This window comes from Cetorhinus maximus, unplaced genomic scaffold (genome assembly GCF_964194155.1).
Source record: "Cetorhinus maximus unplaced genomic scaffold, sCetMax3.hap1.1 HAP1_SCAFFOLD_257, whole genome shotgun sequence".
Lineage (NCBI taxonomy): Eukaryota > Metazoa > Chordata > Chondrichthyes > Lamniformes > Cetorhinidae > Cetorhinus > Cetorhinus maximus.
The window spans coordinates 356,781-371,848 of NW_027596217.1; positions in this window are offsets into that span (position 1 = coordinate 356,781).

Consider the following 15,068-nt stretch of genomic DNA (forward strand, 5'->3'; position numbering starts at 1 on the left):
TGTTGGTGATTTTTAACATTGAGGTTGTTGTTGAATTTAGTGGTGTTATCTATGATCTTTTATGTATTTTTCATAGTTGAGGTTGCAGTTGAATTTGTTGATGTTTTTCAATGTTGAGGTTGTTGAATTTGTTTGTGTTTTTCAAAGTTGAGGTTGTCATTGAATTTTTTAGTGTTTTTCATTGTTGAGGTTATTGTTGCATTTGTTGATGTTTTTGAATGTTGATGTTGTTATTCAATTTTTTTGCGTTTTTCATTGTTGAGGTTGTTGTTGAATTTGTTGGTGTTTTCCAATGTTGAGGTTCTTGTTGACTTTGTTGCTAATTTTCAATTTTTAGGTTGCTGTTGAATTTTAGGTGTTATCAATGCTTTTTTTTGAACTTTTTTGTATTTTTGCAAGTTTAGTTTGCAGTTGAATTTGTTGGTGTTTTTCATTGTTGAGGTTGTTGTTGAATTTGCTGCTCTTTTTCAAAGTTGAGGTTTTTGAATTTGATGGCGTTTTTGAAAGTTGGCGTTGTTGTTGAATTTGTCGTTGATATTCAATATTGAGGTTGTTGTTGAATTTGTTGGTGTTATCAATTTTTATTTTGTTGAACTTTTTTGTGTTTTTAAAAGTTGAGTTTCTTGTTGAATTTGTTGGTGTTTTTCAATGTTGAGGTTATTGAATTTGTTGGTGTTTTTCAAAGTTGAGTTTGCTGTTGAATTTGTTGGTGTTTTTGAATGTTGAGGTTGTTGTTGAATTTTTTGGTATTTTTCATTGTTGAGGTTGTTGTTGTTAAATTTTATGATGTTATTCATTGTTGAGGTTGTTGTTGAATTTGTTGGTGTTTTTCATTGTTGAGGTTCTTGTTGAATTTGTTGGTGTTTTTCAATGTTGAGTTTGTTGTTGAATTTTTTGGAGTTTTTCACTGTTGAGGTTGTTGTTGAAATTGTTGGAGTTTTTCAACGTGGAGGTTGTTGTTGAATGTTTTGGTGTTTTTCATTGTTGAGGCTGTTGTTGTTGAATTTTTTGATGTTATTCATTGATGAGGCTTTTGTTGAATTTGTTGGTGATTTTCAGTACTGAGATTGTTGTTGAATTTATTGGTGTTATCAATGGTTTTCTTTGAACATTTTTGTATTTTTCAAAGATAAGGTTGCAGTTGTATTTGCTGGTGTTTTTCAATGTTGAGTTTGTTGTTGAATTTTTTGGTGTTTTTCATTGTTGAGGTTGTTGTTGAAATTGTTGGAATTTTTCAATGTTGAGGTTGTTGTTGAATGTTTTGGTGTTTTTCATTGTTGAGGTTGTTCTTCTTGACATTTTTGACGTTATTCATTGATGAGTTTGTTGGTGAATTTGTTGGTGATTTTCAGTATTGACGTTGTTGTTGAATTTGTTGATAAATGGTTTTCTTTGAACTTTTTTGTATTTCTCAAAGTTGAGTTTGCAGTTGAATTTGTTGATGTTTTTCAATGTTGAGGTTGTGGTTGAATTTGTTGGTATTTTTCATTGTTGAAGTTTTGGTTGACTTTGATGGAGTTTCTGAATGTTGAGGTTGTTGAATCTGTTGGTGTTTTCAAAGTTGAGGTTGTTGTTGAATTTTTTGGTGTTTTTCATTGTTGAGGTTTTTGTTGAATTTGTTGGTGTTTTTGAATGTTCAGGTTGTTGTTGAATTTTTTGATGTTTTTCATTGTTGAGGTTGTTGTTGAATTTGTTGATGATTTTCAATGTTGAGGTTGTTGTTGAATTTTTTCTTATTTTTCATTGTTGAGGTTGTTGTTAAATTTTATGATGTTATTCATTGTTGAGGTTGTTGTTGAATTTGTTGGTGTTTTTCAATGTTGAGTTTGTTGTTGAATTTTTTGGTGTTTTTCACTGTTGAGGTTGTTGTTGAAATTGTTGGAGTTTTTCAATGTGGAGGTAGTTGTTGAATGTTTTGGTTTTTATCATTGTTGAGGCTGTTGTTGTTGAATTTTTTGATGTTATTGAGTGATGAGGTTGTTGTTGAATTTGTTGGTGATCTTCAATATTGAGGTTGTTGTTGAATTTATTGATGATTTTCAATATTGAGGTTGTTGTTGAATTTGTTGGTGATTTTTAACATTGAGGTTGTTGTTGAATTTAGTGGTGCTATCTATCATCTTTTATGTATTTTCCATAGTTGAGGTTGCAGTTGAATTTGTTGATGTTTTTCAATGTTGAGGTTGTTGAATTTGTTTGTGTTTTTCAAAGTTGAGGTTGTCATTGAATTTTTTAGTGTTTTTCATTGTTGAGGTTATTGTTGCATTTGTTGATGTTTTTGAATGTTGATGTTGTTATTCAATTTTTTTGCGTTTTTCATTGTTGAGGTTGTTGTTGAATTTGTTGGTGTTTTCCAATGTTGAGGTTCTTGTTGACTTTGTTGCTAATTTTCAATTTTTAGGTTGCTGTTGAATTTTAGGTGTTATCAATGCTTTTTTTTGAACTTTTTTGTATTTTTGCAAGTTTAGTTTGCAGTTGAATTTGTTGGTGTTTTTCATTGTTGAGGTTGTTGTTGAATTTGCTGCTCTTTTTCAAAGTTGAGGTTTTTGAATTTGATGGCGTTTTTGAAAGTTGGCGTTGTTGTTGAATTTGTCGTTGATATTCAATATTGAGGTTGTTGTTGAATTTGTTGGTGTTATCAATTTTTATTTTGTTGAACTTTTTTGTGTTTTTAAAAGTTGAGTTTCTTGTTGAATTTGTTGGTGTTTTTCAATGTTGAGGTTATTGAATTTGTTGGTGTTTTTCAAAGTTGAGTTTGCTGTTGAATTTGTTGGTGTTTTTGAATGTTGAGGTTGTTGTTGAATTTTTTGGTATTTTTCATTGTTGAGGTTGTTGTTGTTAAATTTTATGATGTTATTCATTGTTGAGGTTGTTGTTGAATTTGTTGGTGTTTTTCATTGTTGAGGTTCTTGTTGAATTTGTTGGTGTTTTTCAATGTTGAGTTTGTTGTTGAATTTTTTGGAGTTTTTCACTGTTGAGGTTGTTGTTGAAATTGTTGGAGTTTTTCAACGTGGAGGTTGTTGTTGAATGTTTTGGTGTTTTTCATTGTTGAGGCTGTTGTTGTTGAATTTTTTGATGTTATTCATTGATGAGGCTTTTGTTGAATTTGTTGGTGATTTTCAGTACTGAGATTGTTGTTGAATTTATTGGTGTTATCAATGGTTTTCTTTGAACATTTTTGTATTTTTCAAAGATAAGGTTGCAGTTGTATTTGCTGGTGTTTTTCAATGTTGAGTTTGTTGTTGAATTTTTTGGTGTTTTTCATTGTTGAGGTTGTTGTTGAAATTGTTGGAATTTTTCAATGTTGAGGTTGTTGTTGAATGTTTTGGTGTTTTTCATTGTTGAGGTTGTTCTTCTTGACATTTTTGACGTTATTCATTGATGAGTTTGTTGGTGAATTTGTTGGTGATTTTCAGTATTGACGTTGTTGTTGAATTTGTTGATAAATGGTTTTCTTTGAACTTTTTTGTATTTCTCAAAGTTGAGTTTGCAGTTGAATTTGTTGATGTTTTTCAATGTTGAGGTTGTGGTTGAATTTGTTGGTATTTTTCATTGTTGAAGTTTTGGTTGACTTTGATGGAGTTTCTGAATGTTGAGGTTGTTGAATCTGTTGGTGTTTTCAAAGTTGAGGTTGTTGTTGAATTTTTTGGTGTTTTTCATTGTTGAGGTTTTTGTTGAATTTGTTGGTGTTTTTCATTGTTGAGGTTCTTGTTGAATTTGTTGGTGTTTTTGAATGTTGAGGTTGTTGTTGAATTTTTTGGTATTTTTCATTGTTGAGGTTGTTGTTGTTAAATTTTATGATGTTATTCATTGTTGAGGTTGTTGTTGAATTTGTTGGTGTTTTTCATTGTTGAGGTTCTTGTTGAATTTGTTGGTGTTTTTCAATGTTGAGTTTGTTGTTGAATTTTTTGGAGTTTTTCACTGTTGAGGTTGTTGTTGAAATTGTTGGAGTTTTTCAACGTGGAGGTTGTTGTTGAATGTTTTGGTGTTTTTCATTGTTGAGGCTGTTGTTGTTGAATTTTTTGATGTTATTCATTGATGAGGCTTTTGTTGAATTTGTTGGTGATTTTCAGTACTGAGATTGTTGTTGAATTTATTGGTGTTATCAATGGTTTTCTTTGAACATTTTTGTATTTTTCAAAGATAAGGTTGCAGTTGTATTTGCTGGTGTTTTTCAATGTTGAGTTTGTTGTTGAATTTTTTGGTGTTTTTCATTGTTGAGGTTGTTGTTGAAATTGTTGGAATTTTTCAATGTTGAGGTTGTTGTTGAATGTTTTGGTGTTTTTCATTGTTGAGGTTGTTCTTCTTGACATTTTTGACGTTATTCATTGATGAGTTTGTTGGTGAATTTGTTGGTGATTTTCAGTATTGACGTTGTTGTTGAATTTGTTGATAAATGGTTTTCTTTGAACTTTTTTGTATTTCTCAAAGTTGAGTTTGCAGTTGAATTTGTTGATGTTTTTCAATGTTGAGGTTGTGGTTGAATTTGTTGGTATTTTTCATTGTTGAAGTTTTGGTTGACTTTGATGGAGTTTCTGAATGTTGAGGTTGTTGAATCTGTTGGTGTTTTCAAAGTTGAGGTTGTTGTTGAATTTTTTGGTGTTTTTCATTGTTGAGGTTTTTGTTGAATTTGTTGGTGTTTTTGAATGTTCAGGTTGTTGTTGAATTTTTTGATGTTTTTCATTGTTGAGGTTGTTGTTGAATTTGTTGATGATTTTCAATGTTGAGGTTGTTGTTGAATTTTTTCTTATTTTTCATTGTTGAGGTTGTTGTTAAATTTTATGATGTTATTCATTGTTGAGGTTGTTGTTGAATTTGCTGTTGTTTTTCATTGTTGAGGTTCTGGTGGAATTTGTTGGTGTTTTTCAATGTTGAGTTTGTTGTTGAATTTTTTGGTGTTTTTCACTGTTGAGGTTGTTGTTGAAATTGTTGGAGTTTTTCAATGTGGAGGTAGTTGTTGAATGTTTTGGTTTTTATCATTGTTGAGGCTGTTGTTGTTGAATTTTTTGATGTTATTGAGTGATGAGGTTGTTGTTGAATTTGTTGGTGATCTTCAATATTGAGGTTGTTGTTGAATTTATTGATGATTTTCAATATTGAGGTTGTTGTTGAATTTGTTGGTGATTTTTAACATTGAGGTTGTTGTTGAATTTAGTGGTGTTATCTATGATCTTTTATGTATTTTTCATAGTTGAGGTTGCAGTTGAATTTGTTGATGTTTTTCAATGTTGAGGTTGTTGAATTTGTTTGTGTTTTTCAAAGTTGAGGTTGTCATTGAATTTTTTAGTGTTTTTCATTGTTGAGGTTATTGTTGCATTTGTTGATGTTTTTGAATGTTGATGTTGTTATTCAATTTTTTTGCGTTTTTCATTGTTGAGGTTGTTGTTGAATTTGTTGGTGTTTTCCAATGTTGAGGTTCTTGTTGACTTTGTTGCTAATTTTCAATTTTTAGGTTGCTGTTGAATTTTAGGTGTTATCAATGCTTTTTTTTGAACTTTTTTGTATTTTTGCAAGTTTAGTTTGCAGTTGAATTTGTTGGTGTTTTTCATTGTTGAGGTTGTTGTTGAATTTGCTGCTCTTTTTCAAAGTTGAGGTTTTTGAATTTGATGGCGTTTTTGAAAGTTGGCGTTGTTGTTGAATTTGTCGTTGATATTCAATATTGAGGTTGTTGTTGAATTTGTTGGTGTTATCAATTTTTATTTTGTTGAACTTTTTTGTGTTTTTAAAAGTTGAGTTTCTTGTTGAATTTGTTGGTGTTTTTCAATGTTGAGGTTATTGAATTTGTTGGTGTTTTTCAAAGTTGAGTTTGCTGTTGAATTTGTTGGTGTTTTTGAATGTTGAGGTTGTTGTTGAATTTTTTGGTATTTTTCATTGTTGAGGTTGTTGTTGTTAAATTTTATGATGTTATTCATTGTTGAGGTTGTTGTTGAATTTGTTGGTGTTTTTCATTGTTGAGGTTCTTGTTGAATTTGTTGGTGTTTTTCAATGTTGAGTTTGTTGTTGAATTTTTTGGAGTTTTTCACTGTTGAGGTTGTTGTTGAAATTGTTGGAGTTTTTCAACGTGGAGGTTGTTGTTGAATGTTTTGGTGTTTTTCATTGTTGAGGCTGTTGTTGTTGAATTTTTTGATGTTATTCATTGATGAGGCTGTTGTTGAATTTGTTGGTGATTTTCAGTACTGAGGTTATTGTTGAATTTATTGGTGTTATCAGTGGTTTTCTTTGAACTTTTTTGTATTTTTCAAAGATAAGGTTGCAGTTGTATTTGTTGATGTTTGTCAATGTTGAGGTTGTTGAATTTGTTTGTGTTTTTCAAAGTTGAGGATGTCATTGAATTTTTATGTGTTTTTCATTGTTGAGGTTTTTGTTGAATTTGTGGTGTTTTTGAATGTTGAGGTTGTTGTTGATATTTTTGATGTTTTTCATTGTTGAGGTTGTTGTTGAATTTGTTGGTGTTTTTGAATGTTGAGGGTGTTGTTGAATTTATTGGTGTTATCCATGGTTTATTTTGTACTTTGTTGTATTTTTCAAAGTTCAGTTTGCAGTTGAATTTGTTGGTGTTTTTCAAAGTTGACGTTGTTGTTGAATTTTCTGATGTTTTTCATTGTTGAGGTTTTTGTTGAATTTGTTGGTGTTTTTGAATGTTGAGGTGGCAGTTGAATTTTTTGATGTTTTTCATTGTTGAGGTTGTTGTTGAATTTGTTGGTAATTTTCAATGTTGAGTTTGTTGTTGAATTTTTTGTTGATTTTCTTTGTTGAGGTTGTTGTTGAAATTGTTGGAGTTTTTCAATGTTGAGGTTGTTGTTAAATTTTTTAGTGCTTTTCATTGTTGAGTTTGTTGCTGTTGAATTTTATAATGTTTTTCATTGTCGAGATTTTTGTTGAATTTGTTAGTATTTTTGAATGTTGAGGTGGCAGTTGAATTTTTTGATGTTTTTCATTGTTGAGGTTGTTGTTGAATTTGTTGTTTTTTTTCATTGTTGAGGTTGTTGTTGAAGCTTTTCGACTTTTTCAATGTTGAGGTTGTTGTTGAATTTTTTGGTGCTTTTCATTGTTGAGCTTGTTGTTGTTGAATTTTTTGATGTTTTTCATCTTTGAGGTTGTTGTTGAATTTTTGCTCTTTTTCAATGTTGTAGTTGTTGAATTTGATGGTGTTTTTCAAAGTTGAGGTTGTTGTTGAAATTGTTGGTGTTTTTCATTGTTGAGGTTTTTGTTCAATTTGTTGGTGTTATTGAATGTTAAGTTTGTTGTTGAATTTTTTGATGTTTTTCTTTGTTGAGGTTGTTGTTGAATTTGCTGGTGATTTTCAATGTTGAGTCTGTTGTTGAATTTTTTGTTGTTTTTCTTTGTTGAGGTTGTTGTTGAAATTGTTGGAGTTTTTCAATGTTGAGGTTGTTGTTGAATTTTTTGATGTTTTTCTTTGTTGAGTTTGTTGCTGTTGAATTTTATGATGTTTTTCATTGTCGAGGTTTTTGTTGAATTTTTTGGTGTTTTTCATTGTCGAGGTTTTTGTTGAATTTGTTGGTGTTTTTGAATGTTGTGGTTGTTGAATTTATTGGTGTTTTTTATTGTTGAGGTTGTTGTTGAATTTGTTGGCGATTTTCTATATTTAGGTTGTTGCTGAATTTATTAGTTTTTTCAATGCTTTTTTTGAACTTCTTTGTATTTTTCAAAGTTGAGATTGCAGTTGAATTTGTTGGTGTTTTTCAATGTTGAGGTTGTTAAATTTGTTAGTGCTTTTCAAGGTTGAGGTTGTTGTTGAATTTTTTGTTGTTTTTCATTGTTGATGTTTTTGTTGAATTTGTTGGTGTGTTTGAAAGTTGTCGTTGTTGAATCTGTTGGTGTTTTTCAAAGTTGAGGTTGTTATTGAATTTTTTGGAGCTTTTCATTGTTGAGGTTTTTGTTGAATTTGTTGGTGTTTTTGAATGTTGAGGTGGCTGTTGAATTTTTTGATGTTTTTCAGTGTTGAAGTTGTTGTTGAATTTGTTGGTGATTTTCAATGTTGAGTTTGTTGTTGAATTTTTTGTTGTTTTTCATTGTTGAGGTTGTTGTTGAAGTTTTTGGAGTTTTTCAATGTTGAGGTTGTTGTTGAAGTTTTTGGAGCTTTTCAATGTTGAGGTTGATGTTGAATTATTTGGTGTTTTTCATTGTTGAGGTTGTTGTTGATGAATTTTTTGATGTTTTTAATTTTTGAGGTTGTTGTTGATTTTGTTGGTGATTTTCAATATTGAGGTTGCAGTTGAATTTATTGTTGTTATCAATGGTTTTTTTTCAACTTTTTAATATTTTTCAAAGTTGAGGTTGCAGTTGAATTTGTTGGTGAATTCCAATGTTGAGGTTCTTGAATTTGTAGGTGTTTTTCAAAGTTGAGGTTGTTGTTCAATTTTTTGGTGTTTTTCATTGTTTAGGATTTTGTTGAATTTGTTGGTGTTTTTGAATGTTGATGTTGTTGAATTTTTTGTTGTTTTTCATTGTTGAGGTTGTTGTTGAATTTTTCTATTTTTTGCATTGTTTAGGTTGTTGTTGAATTTTTGCTCTTTTTCAATGTTGAGGATGTTGAATTTGTTGATGTTTTTCAAAGTTGAGGTTGTTGTTCAATTTGCAGGTGATATTCAATATTGAGGTTGTTGTTGAATTTGTTGGTTTTATCAATTTTTATTTCGATGAACTTTTTTGTATATTTATAATTTGAGGTTGTTGTTGAATTTGTTGGTGTTTTTCAATGTTGAGGCTGTTCATTTTGTTGGTGTTTTTGAATGTTGAGGTTGTTGTTTAATTTGCTGGTGCTTTTCAAAGTTAAATTCAAAGTTGAATTTTTTGGTGTTTTTCATTGTTGAGGTTTTTGTTGAATTTGTTGGTGTTATTGAATGATGAGGTTGCTGTTGAATTTTTAGATGTTTTTCATTGTTGAGGTTGTTGTTGAATTTGTTGGTGATTTTCAATGTTGAGATTGTTGTTGAATTTTTTATTGTTTTTCATTGTTGAGTTTGTTGTTGCAATTTTTCGAGTTTTTCAATGTTGAGGTTGTTGTTGAATTTTTTGGTGTCTTTCATTGTTGAGGTTGTTGTTGAATTTGTTGGTCATTTTCAATATTGAGATTATTGTTTAATTTATTGGTTTTATCAATGTTTTTTTTTGAATTTCTTTGTATTTTTAAAAGTTGAGGTTACACTTGAATATGTTGGTGTGTTTGAATGTTGAGGTTGTTGAATCTGTTGGTCTTTTTCAAAGTTGAGGTTGTTGTTGAATTTTTTGGTGTTTTTCATTGTTGAGCGTTTCGTTCAATTTGTTGGTGTTTTTGAATGTTGATGTTGTTGTATCTTTTGATATTATTCATTGTTGAGGTTGTTGTTGAACTTGTTGGTTATTTTCAATGTTGAGTTTATTGCTGAATTTTTTGTTGTTTTTCATTGTTGAGGTTGTTGTTGAATTTGCTGGTGATTTTCAATATCGATGTTGTTGTTGAATTTATTGGTGTTATCAATGGTTTTTTTGTATTTTTCAAAGTTGAGGTTGCAGTTGAATTTCTTGGTGTTATTCAATGTTTGTTTGGTGAATTTATTGGTGTTTTTCAAAGTTGTGGTTTTTGTTGAATTTGTTCGTATTTTTGAATGTTGAGGTTCTTGTTGACTTTGTTGGTGATTTTCAATGTTGAGGTTGTTGTTGAATTTTTGTAATTTTTCAAAGCTGATGTTGTTGTTGAATTTATTGATGGTTTTCATTGTTGAGGTTGTTGTTGAATTTTTGCTCTTTTTCAATGTTGAGATTGTCGAATTTGTTGGTGTTTTTCAAAGTTGAGGTTGTTGTTGAATATTTTGATGTTTTTCATTGTTGAGGTTGTTGTTGAATTTGTTGGTATTTTGCAATGTGGAGGTTGTTGTTGACTTTGTTGGTGATTTTCAATGTTAAGCTTGTTGTTGTATTTATTGGTGTTTTTCACATTTGAGGTTGTTGTTGAATTTTTCGATTTTTTTCATTGTTGAGGTTGTTGTTCAATTTTTGCTCTTTTTCAATGTTGAGATTATCGAATTTGTTGGTGTTTTTCAAAGTTGAGGTTGTTGTTGAATATTTTGATGTTTTTCATTGTTGTGGTTGTTGTTGAATTTGTTGGTATTTTGCAATGTGGAGGTTGTTGTTGACTTTGTTGGTGATTTTCAATGTTAAGCTTGTTGTTGTATTTATTGGTGTTTTTCACATTTGAGGTTGTTGTTGAATTTTTCGATTTTTTTCATTGTTGAGGTTGTTGTTCAATTTTTGCTCTTTTTCAATGTTGAGGATGTTGAATTTGTTGATGTTTTTCAAAGTTTAGGTTGTTGTTGAATTTGCAGGTGATATTCAATATTGAGGTTGTTGTTGAATTTGTTGGTGTTATCAATTTTTATTTTGATGAACTTTTTTGTATATTTATTATTTGAGGTTGTTGTTGAATTTGTTGGTGTTTTTCAATGTTGAGATTGTTGAATTTGTTGGTGATTTTCAAGGTTGAGGTTGTTGTTGAATTTTTTGGTGTTTTTCATTGTTGAGGTGTTTGTTGAATTTGTTGGTGTTTTTGAATGTTGAGGTTGCTGTTGAATTTTTAGATGTTTTTCATTGTTGAGGTTGTTGTTGAATTTTTGCTCTTTTTCAATGTTGAGGTTGTTTTTGAATTTTTTGGTGTTTTTCGTTGTTGAGGTTGTTGTTGAATTTTTTGATGTTTTTCATTGTTGAGGTTGCTGCTGAATTTGTTGGTGATTTTCAATATTGAGATTATTGTTGTATTTATTGGTTTTATCAATGGTTTTTTTTGAACTTCTTTGTATTTTTAAAAGTTGAGGTTGCACTTGAATATGTTGGTGTTTTTGAATTTAGAGGTTGTTGAATCTGTTGGTGTTTTTCAAAGTTGAGGTTGTTGTTCAATTTTTTGGTGTTTTTCATTGTTGATGGTTTTGTTCAATTTGTTGGTGTTTTTGAATGTTGAGGTTGTTGTTGTATTTTTTGATATTATTCATTGTTGAGGTTGTTGTTGAATTTGTTGGTTATTTCCAATGTTGAGTTTGTTGTTGAATTTTTTGTTGTTTTTCATTGTTGAGGTTGTTGTTGAAATTGTTGATGTTATTCATTGTTGAGGTTGTTGTTGAATTTGTTGGTGATTTTCAATATTGATGTTGTTGTTGAATTTATTGGTGTTATCAATGGTTTTTTTTTAACTTTTTTGTATTTTACAAAGTTGAGGTTGCAGTTGAATTTCTTGGTGTTATTCAATGATGAGGTTGGTGAATTTATTGGTGTTTTTCAAAGCTGTGGTTTGTGTTGAATTTGCTGGTGTTTTTGAATGTTGAGGTTGTTGTTGACTTTGTTGGTGATTTTTAATGTTGATGTTGTTGTTGAATTTTTGGGTATTTTTCAAAGTTGAGGTTGTTGTTGAATTTTTGCTCTTTTACAATGTTGAGGTTGTTGAATTTGATGGTGTTTTTCAAAGTTGAGGTTGTCGTTGAATTTGCTGGTGATACTGAATATTGAGGTTTCTGTTGTGTTTGTTGGAATTTTTGAATGTTGAGGTTGTTGTTGAATTTTTTGGTGTTTTTCATTGTTCAGGTATTTGTTGAATTTGTTGGTGTTTTTCAATGTAGAGGTTGCTGTTGAAATTATTGACGTTCTTCATTGTTGAGGTTGTTGTTGAATTCGTTGGTGATTTTCAATATTGAGGTTGTTGTTGAATTTTTTGCTGTTTTACATTGTTGAGGTTGTTGAAATTGTGGGAGTTTTTCAATGTTGAGGTTGTTGTTGAATTTTTTGGAGTTTTTCATTGTTTAGGTTGTTGTTGAATTTTTTGATGTGTTTCATTGTTGAGGTTGTTGTTGAATTTGTTGGTGATTTTCAATATTGAGTTTGTTGTTGAATTTATTGGTGTTTTTCTATGTGGAGGTTGTTGAATTTGTTGGTGTTTTTCTTTGTTGAGGTTTTTGTTCAATTTGTTGGTGTTTTTGAATGTTAAGTTTGTTGTTGAACTTTTTGATGTTTTTCATTGTTGAGGCTCTTGTTGAATTTGTTGGTGATTTTCAATGTTGAGTTTGTTGTTGAATTTTTTGTTGATTTACTTTGTTGAGGTTGTTGTTGAAATTGTTGTAGTTTTTCAATGTTGAGGTTGTTGTTACATTTTTTGGTGCTTCTCATTGTTGAGTTTGTTGCTGTTGAATTTTATGATGTTTTTCATTGTCGAGGTTTTTGTTGAATTTGTTGGTGTTTTTGAATGTTGAGGTGGCAGTTGAATTTTTTGATGTTTTTCATTGTTGAGGTTGTTGTTGAAGATTTACGAGTTTTTCAATGTTGAGGTTGTTGTTGAATTGTTTGGTGTTTTTCATTGTTGAGCTTGTTGTTGTTGAATTTTTTGATGTTTTTCATTGTTGAGGTTGTTGTTGAATTTGTTGGTGATTTTCAGTATTGAGATTATTGTTGAATTTATTGGTTTTATCAATGGTTTTTTTTGAACGTCTTTGTATTTTTAAAAGTTGAGGTTGCACTTGAAGATGTTGGTGTTTTTGAATGTTGAGGTTGTTGAATCTGTTGGTGTTTTTGAATGTTGAGGTTGTTGTTGCATTTTTTGATATTATTCATTGTTGAAGATGTTGTTGAATTTGTTGGTGATTTTCAATATTGATGTTGTTGTTGAATTAGTTGGTGTTTTTGAATGTTGAGGTTGTTGTTGACTTTGTTGGTGATTTTCAATGTTGAGGTTGTTGTTGAATTTTTGGGTATTTTACAAAGTAGATGTTGTTGTTGACTTTCCTAATGTTTTTCATCTTTGAGGTTGTTGTTGAATTTTTGTTCTTTTTCAATGTTGTAGTTGTTGAATTTGATGGTGTTGTTCAAAGTTGAGGTTGTTGTTGAATTTTTTGATGTTTTTCTTTGTTGACTTTGTTGCTGTTGAATTTTATGATGTTTTTCATTGTCGAGGTTGTTGTTGAATTTTTTGGTGTTCTTCATTGTCGAGGTTTTTGTTGAATTTGTTGGTGTTTTTGAATGTTGTGGTTGTTGAATTTATTGGTGTTTTTCATTGTTGAGGTTGTTGTTGAATTTGTTGTTGATTTTCAATATTTAGGTTGTTGTTGAATTTATTAGTTTTTTCAATGCTTTTTTTGAACTTTTTTGTATTTTTCAAAGTTGAGATTGCAGTTGAATTTGTTGGTGTTCTTCTATGTTGAGGTTGTTGAATATGTAGGTGTTTTTCAAAGTTGAGGTTGTTGTTGAATTTTTTGGTGTTTTACATTGTTGAGGTTTTTGTTGAATTTGTTCGTGTCTTTGAATGTTGAGGTTGTTGTTGAATTTTTTGGTGTTTTGCAGTGTTGCTGTTGTTGTTGACTTTGTTCGTAATTTTCAATATTGAGGTTGTTGTTGAATTTATTCGTGTTATCAATTGTTTTTTTTGAACTTTTTGTATTTTTCAAAGTTGAGATTGCATTTGAATTTGTTGGTGTTTTTCAATGTTGTGGTTGTTAAATTTGTTATTGTTTTTCAAGGTTGAGGTTGTTGTTGAATTTTTTGTTGTTTTTCATTGCTGATGTTTTTGTTGAATTTGTTGGTGTGTTTGAAAGTTGTCGTTGTTGAATCTGTTGGTGTTTTTCAAAGTTCAGGTTGTTATTGAATTTTTTGGAGTTTTTCATTGTTGAGGTTTTTGTTGAATTTGTTGGTGTTTTTGAATGTTGAGGTGGCTGTTGAATTTTTTGATGTTTTTCAGTGTTGAAGTTGTTGTTGAATTTGTTGGTGATTTTCAATGTTGAGTTTGTTGTTGAATTTTTTGTTGTTTTTCATTGTTGAGGTTGTTGTTGAAGTTTTTGGAGTTTTTCAATGTTGAGGTTGATGTTGAATTATTTGGTGTTTTTCATTGTTGAGGTTGTTGTTGATGAATTTTTTGATGTTTTTCATTTTTGAGGTTGTTGTTGATTTTGTTGGTGATTTTCAATATTGAGGTTGCAGTAGAATTTATTGTTGTTACCAATGGTTTTTTTTGAACTTTTTAATATTTTTCAAAGTTGAGGTTGCAGTTGAATTTGTTGGTGAGTTCCAATGTTGAGGTTCTTGAATTTGTTGGTGTTTTTCAAAGTTAAGGTTGTTGTTGAATTTTTTGGTGTTTTTCATTGTTTAGGGTTTTGTTGAATTTGTTGGTGTTTTTGAATGTTGATGTTGTTGAATTTTTTGTTGTTTTTCATTGTTGAGGTTGCTGTTGACTTTGTTGGTGATTTTCAATGTTGAGCGTGTTGATGAATTTATTGGTGTTTTTCACAGTCGAGGTTGTTGTTGAATTTTTTAATTTTTTACATTGTTTAGGTTGTTGTTGAATTTTTGCTCTTTTTCAATTTTGAGGATATTGAATTTGTTGATGTTTTTCAAAGTTGAGGTTATTGTTCAACTTGCAGGTGATATTCAAAATTGAGGTTGTTGTTGAATTTGTTGGTGTTATCAATTTTTATTTTGATGAACTTTTTTGTATATTTATAATTTGAGGTTGTTGTTGAATTTGTTGGTGTTTTTCAATGTTGAGGCTGTTCGTTTTGTTGGTGTTTTTGAATGTTGAGGTTGTTGTTTAATTTGTTGGTGCTTTTCAAAGTTGCGGTTGTTGTTGAATTTTTTGTTGTGTTTCTTTGTTGAGGTTTTTGTTGAATTTGTTGGTGTTTTTGAATGATGAGGTTGCTGTTGAATTTTTTGTTGTTTTTCATTGTTTAGGTTGTTGTTGAATATGTTAGTGATTTTCAATGTTGAGGTTGTTGTTGAATTTTATGGAGTTTTTCAATGTTGAGGTTATTGTTGAATTTTTGTTGTTTTTCATTTTTGAGGTTGTTGTTGAATTTTTTGATGTTATTCATTGTTGCGGTTGTTGTTGAAGTTTTTGGAGTTTTTCAATGTTGAGGTTGCTGTTGAATACTTTGGTGTTTATCATTTTTAAGGTTGTTGTTGTTGAATTTTTTGATGTTTTTCATTGTTGAGGTTGTTTTTGAATTTGTTGGTGTTTTTCAATATTGAGGTTGCAGTTGAATTTATTGGTGATTTCCAATGTTGAGGTTCTTGAATTTGTTAGTGTTTTTCAAAGTTGAGGT